The sequence below is a fragment of the Triticum urartu genome, chromosome 2A (genome assembly GCF_056163025.1).
Source record: "Triticum urartu cultivar PI428250 chromosome 2A, HENAU_Tu73, whole genome shotgun sequence".
NCBI classification, from domain to species: Eukaryota; Viridiplantae; Streptophyta; class Magnoliopsida; order Poales; family Poaceae; genus Triticum; species Triticum urartu.
The window spans coordinates 523,421,809-523,427,808 of record NC_141874.1 but is presented as its reverse complement, the minus strand read 5'-3'; positions in this window follow the sequence as shown (position 1 = coordinate 523,427,808).

Genomic DNA, 6,000 nt, shown 5'->3' with positions numbered 1-6,000 from the left:
CCACGTGATGATCGGGTGTGATAAGCTCTACGTTCAAATACAACAGGTGCAAGACAGTTTTGCACACGCGGAATACTCAGGTTAAACTTGACGAGCCTAGCATATGCAGATATCGCCTCGGAACACTGAGACCGAAAGGTCGAGGAATCATATAGTAGATATGATAAACATAGTGATGTTCACCATTGAAAACTACTCCATCTCATGTGATGATCGGACATGGTTTAGTTGATATGGATCACGTGATCACTTAGAAGATTAGATGGATGTCTATCTAAGTGGGAGTTCTTAAGTAATATGATTAATTGAACTTTAATTTATCATGAACTTAGTCCTGGTAGTATTAGCATATCTATGTTGTAGATCAATAGCTCGCGTTTAGCTCCCCTAATTTATTTTTGATATGTTCCTAGAGAAACTAAGTTGAAATATGTTAGTAGCAATGATGCGGATTGGATCCGTGATCTGAGGATTATCCTCATTGCTGCACAAAAGAATTATGTCCTTGATGCACCGCTAGGTGACAGACCGATTGCAGGAGCAGATGCATACGTTATGAACGTTTGGCAAGCTCGATATGATGACTACTTGACAATTTAAGTGCACCATGCTTTACAGCTTAGAACCGGGATTTCAAAAATTGTTTTGAAAACCATGAAGCATATAAGATGTTCCAAGAGTTGAAATTGGTATTTCATACTCATGCCCGTGTTAAGAGGTATGAGACCTCTGACAGTACTTCTCCTATAAGATGGAGGAGAATAGCTCGACCAGTGAGCATGTGCTCAGATTGTCTGAGTACTACAATTACTTGAATCAAGTGGGAGTTAATCTTGCAGATAAGATATTAATTGATAATGTTCTCTAGTCACTATCACCAAGTTAATAGAACTTCGTGATGAACTATAATATGCAAGGGATGACGGAAGTAATTCTCGAGCTCTTCGCGATGCTGAAATCGGCAAAGGTAGAAATCAAGAAAGAGCATCAAGTGTTGATGGTTAACAAGACCACTAGTTTCAAGGAACAGGGCAAAGGAAAGAAGGGAAACTTCAAGAAGAACGGCAAGCAAGTTGCTACTCAAGTGAAGAAGCCCACATTTGGACCTAAGCCTGAGACTGAGTGCTTATACTGCAAATGGACTGGTCACTGGAAGCGGAATTACCCTAGATACTTTAGGATAAGAAGGATGGAAAAGTGAACAAAGGTATATTGGATATACATGTTATTGATGTGTAGTTTACTAGTGTTTATAGCAACCCCTCGGTATTTGATACTAGTTCAGTTGCTAAGATTAGTAACTCGAAATGGGAGTTGCAGAATGAACAGAGACTAGTTAAGGATGAAGTCACGATGTGAGTTGGAAGTGGTTCCAACATTGATATGATCATCATCGCACACTCCCTATACTTTCAGGATTAGTGTGGAACCTAAATAAGTGTTATTTGGTGCTTGCGTTGAGCATGAATATGATTTGATCATGTTTATTGCAATACGGTTATTCATTTAAGTTAGAGAATAATTGTTGTTATGTTTACATGAATAAAACCTTATATGGTTACACACCCAATGAAAATGGTTTGTTCGATCTCGATCGTAATGATACACATATTCATAATATTGAAGCCAAAAATGCAAAGTTAATAATGATAGTGCAACTTATTTGTGGCACTGCCGTTTAGGTCATATTGGTGTAAAGCGCATGAAGAAACTCCATGCGGATGGGCTTTTGGAATCACTTGATTATGTATCACTTGATGCTTGCGAACCATGCCTCTTGGGCAAGATGACTAAAACGCCGTTCTCCGGAACAATGGAGCAAGCAACAGATTTGTTGGAAATCATACATACTGATGTATGTGGTCCGATGAATATTGAGGCTCGCCGCGGGTATCGTTATTTTCTGACCTTCACAGATGATTTGAGCAGATATGGATATATCTACTTGATGAAACATAAGTCTGAAACATTTGAAAAGTTCATATAATTTTAGAGTGAAGTGGAAAATCATCATAACAAGAAAATAAAGTTTCTACAATCTGATCGTGGAGGAGAATATTTGAGTTACGAGTTTGGTCTTCATTTGAAACAATGCGGAATAGTTTCGCAACTCACGCCACCTGTAACACCACAGCGTAATGGTGTGTCCGAACATCATAACCGTACTTTATTAGATATGGTGCAATCTATGATGTCTCTTACCGATTTACCACTATCATTTTGGGGTTATGCATTAGAGACAACTACATTCACGTTAAATAGGGCACCATCTAAATCCGTTGAAACGACACCATATGAACTGTGGTTTGGCAAGAAACCAAAGTTGTCATTTCTTAAAGTTTGGGGTTGTGATGCTTATATGAAAAGGTTTCATCCTGATAAAGCTCAAACCCAAATCGAAGAATTGTGTCTTCATAGGATACCCAGAGGAGACTGTTGGGTACACCTTCTATCACAGATCCGAAGGCAAGATCTTTGTTGCTAAGAATGGATCCTTTCTGGAGAAGGAGTTTCTCTCGAAAGAAGTGAGTCGGAGGAAAGTAGAACTTGATGAGGTAACTGTACCTGCTCCCTTATTGGAAAGTAGTTCATCACAGAAATCAGTTTCTGTGCGTCCTACACCAATTAGTGAGGAAGCTAATGATGATGATCATGTAACTTTAGATCAAGTTACTACCGAACCTCGTAGGTCAGCCAGAGTAAGGTCCGCACCAGAGTGGTTCGGTAATACTGTTCTGGAGGTCATGTTACTTGACCATGACGACCTACGAACTATGAGGAAGCGATGATGAGCCCAGATTCCGCGAAATGGCTTGAGGCCATGAAATCTGAGATGGGATCCATGTATGAGAACAAAGTGTGGACTTTGGTTGACTTGCCCGATGATAGGCAAGCCATAGAAAATAAATGGATCTTCAAGAGGAAGACGGACGTTGATAGTAGTGTTACTATTTACAAAGCTCGAATTGTCGAAAAAGGTTTTTGACAAGTTCAATGTGTTGACTACGATGAGATTTTCTCACTCTTATCGATGCTTAAGTCTGTTCAAATCATGTTAGCAATTGCCACATTTTATGAAATCTGGCAAATGGATGTCAAAACTACATTCCTTAATGGATTTATTATAGAAGAGTTGTATATGATGCAACCAGAAGGTTTTGTTAATCCGAAAGGTGCTAACAAAATGTGCAAGCTCCAGCGATCCATCTATGGATTGGTGCAAGCATCTCGGAGTTGGAATATACGCTTTGATGAGTTGATCAAAGCATCTCGTTTTATACAGACTTACGGTGAAGCCTGTATTTACAAGAAAGTGAGTAGGAGCACTACAGCCTTTCTGATAAGTATATGTGAATGACATATCGATGATCGGATATGATGTAGAATTTTCTGGAAAGCCTAAAGGAGTGTTTGAAAGGAGGTTTTCAAAGAAAGACCTCGATGAAGTTGCTTACATATTGAGCATCAAGATCTATAGAGATAGGTCATGACGCTTGATAAGTTTTTTCAATGAGTACATACCTTGACAAGTTTTTTCAAGTAGTTCAAAATGGAACAGTCAAATAAAGAGTTCTTACCTGTGTTGCAAGGTGTGAAGTTGAGTAAGACTCAAAGCCTGATCACGGCAGAAGATAGAGAGAGAATGAAAGTCATTCCCTATGCCTCAGGCATAGGTTCTATAAAGTATGCCATGCTGTGTACCAGACCTATTGTATACCCTGCCCTGAGTTTGGCAAGGGAGTACAATTTTGATCTAGGAGTAGATCACTGGACAACGGTCAAAATTATCCTTAGAAGACTAAGGAAATATTTCTTGGTTATGGAGGCGATAAAGAGTTCGTCGTAAAGAGTTACGTCGATGCAAGCATGGAGTAGCGGGGTCTCGGCGCTGGACGTGGCCTGATGGCCTTGCGCAGGGCGGTGGCGCTGTCTGGCGCCATGTTGGCGTCGACAGCTGACCTGGCAAGGTCATTGCGCCAGTACCTGCTATGAAGATGGTTAGGTGGATAACGACGGCGGTAGCCTCGGTGAGTGCACTGGACCGGTGTGTGACCCATTCCCGGCATGTGGCTGAAGGAAATATGCCCTAGAGGCAATAATAAAGTTATTATTTATTTCCTTATTTCATGATAAATGTTTATTATTCATGCTAGAATTGTATTAACCGAAAACTTGATACATGTGTGAATACATAGACAAAACAGAGTGTCCCTAGTATGCCTCTACTTGACTAGCTTGTTTATTAAAGATGGTTATGTTTCCTGACCATAGACATGTGTTGTCATTTGATGAACGGGATCACATCATTAGGAATGATGTGATGTACAAGACCCATTCGTTAGCTTAGCACTATGATCATTTAGTTTATTGCTATTGCTTTCTTCATGACTTTACATGTTCCTATGACTATGAGATTATGCAACTCCCGAATACCGGAGGAACACTTTGTGTGCTACCAAACATCACAACGTAACTGGGTGATTATAAAGGTGCTCTAAAGGTGTCTCCAATGGTGTTTGTTGAGTTGGCATAGATCGAGATTAGGATTTGTCACTCCGATTGTCGGAGAGGTATCTCTGGGCCCTCTCGGTAATGCACATCACTATAAGACTTGCAAGCAATGTGACTAATGAGTTAGTTGCGGGATGATGCATTACGGAACGAGTAAAGAGAGTTGTCGGTAAAGAGATTGAACTAGGTATTGAGATACCGATGATCAAATCTCGGGCAAGTAACATACCGATGACAAAGGGAACAACGTATGTTGTTATGTGGTTTGACCGATAAAGATCTTCGTAGAATATGTGGGAGCCAATATGAGCATCCAGGTTCCACTATTGGTTATTGACCGGAGATGAGTATCGGTCATGTCTACATAGTTCTCAAACCCGTAGGGTCCGCACGCTTAACGTTCGGTGACGATCGGTATTATGAGTTTATGTGATTTGATGTACCGAAGGTAGTTCGGAGTCCCGGATGAGATCGGGGACATGAGGAGGAGTCTCGAAATGGTTGAGACGTAAAGATCGATATATTGGACAACTATATTCGGACATCGGAAAGGTTCCGAGTGATTCGGGTATTTTTCGGAGTACCGGAGAGTTACGGGAATTCGCCGGGGAGTATATGGGCCTTATTGGGCTTTAGGGGAAAGAGAGAGAGGAGGCTGCGCCCCCCCCAAGGCTTAGTCCGAATTGGACTAGGGGGGGCGGCGCCCCCTCCTTCCTTCTCTTCTCTTTTCCCTTTCCTTCTCTCCTACTCCTACTACTTGGAAGGGCTCCTAGTTCTACTAGGAAAGGGGGAATCCTACTCCCGGTGGGAGTAGGACTCCCCTAGGGCGCGCCATAGAGAGGGCCGGCCCGCCCCCTCGTCCACTCCTTTATACACGGGGGAGGGGGCACCCCATAGACACACAAGTTGATCATTGATCTCTCTTAGCCGTGTGCGGTGCCCCCCTCCACCATAATCCACCTCGGTCATATCGTAGCAGTGCTTAGGCGAAGCCGTGCGTCGATAGCATCATCATCACCGTCATCACACCGTTGTGCTGACGGAACTCTCCCTCGAAGCTCTGCTGGATCGGAGTTCGTGGGACGTCATCGAGCTGAACGTGTGCTGAACTCGAAGGTGCCGTGCATTTGGTACTTGGATTGGTCGGATCGTGAAGATGCACGACTACATCAACCGCGTTGTCATAACGCTTCCGCTTTCGGTCTACAAGGGTACGTGGACACACTCTCCCCTCTCGTTGCTATGCATCACCATGATCTTGCGTGTGCGTTGGAATTTTTTTGAAATTACTACGTTCCCCAACAGTGGCTGGGATGGGGCATCCGGCATTAGATGTTAGCCTTTGGTGCGATGTCTGTTTGGTATTAGGCTCGGACATTCGGCACCCCTGCATCAAGGGGATAGGAGTAGCGACAGGTGTCGCCTAGATGGTGGCTTCAGGCTTACTGATGTAATGCTTTGTGAGGTCTCTGAGAATAATTAATAAAA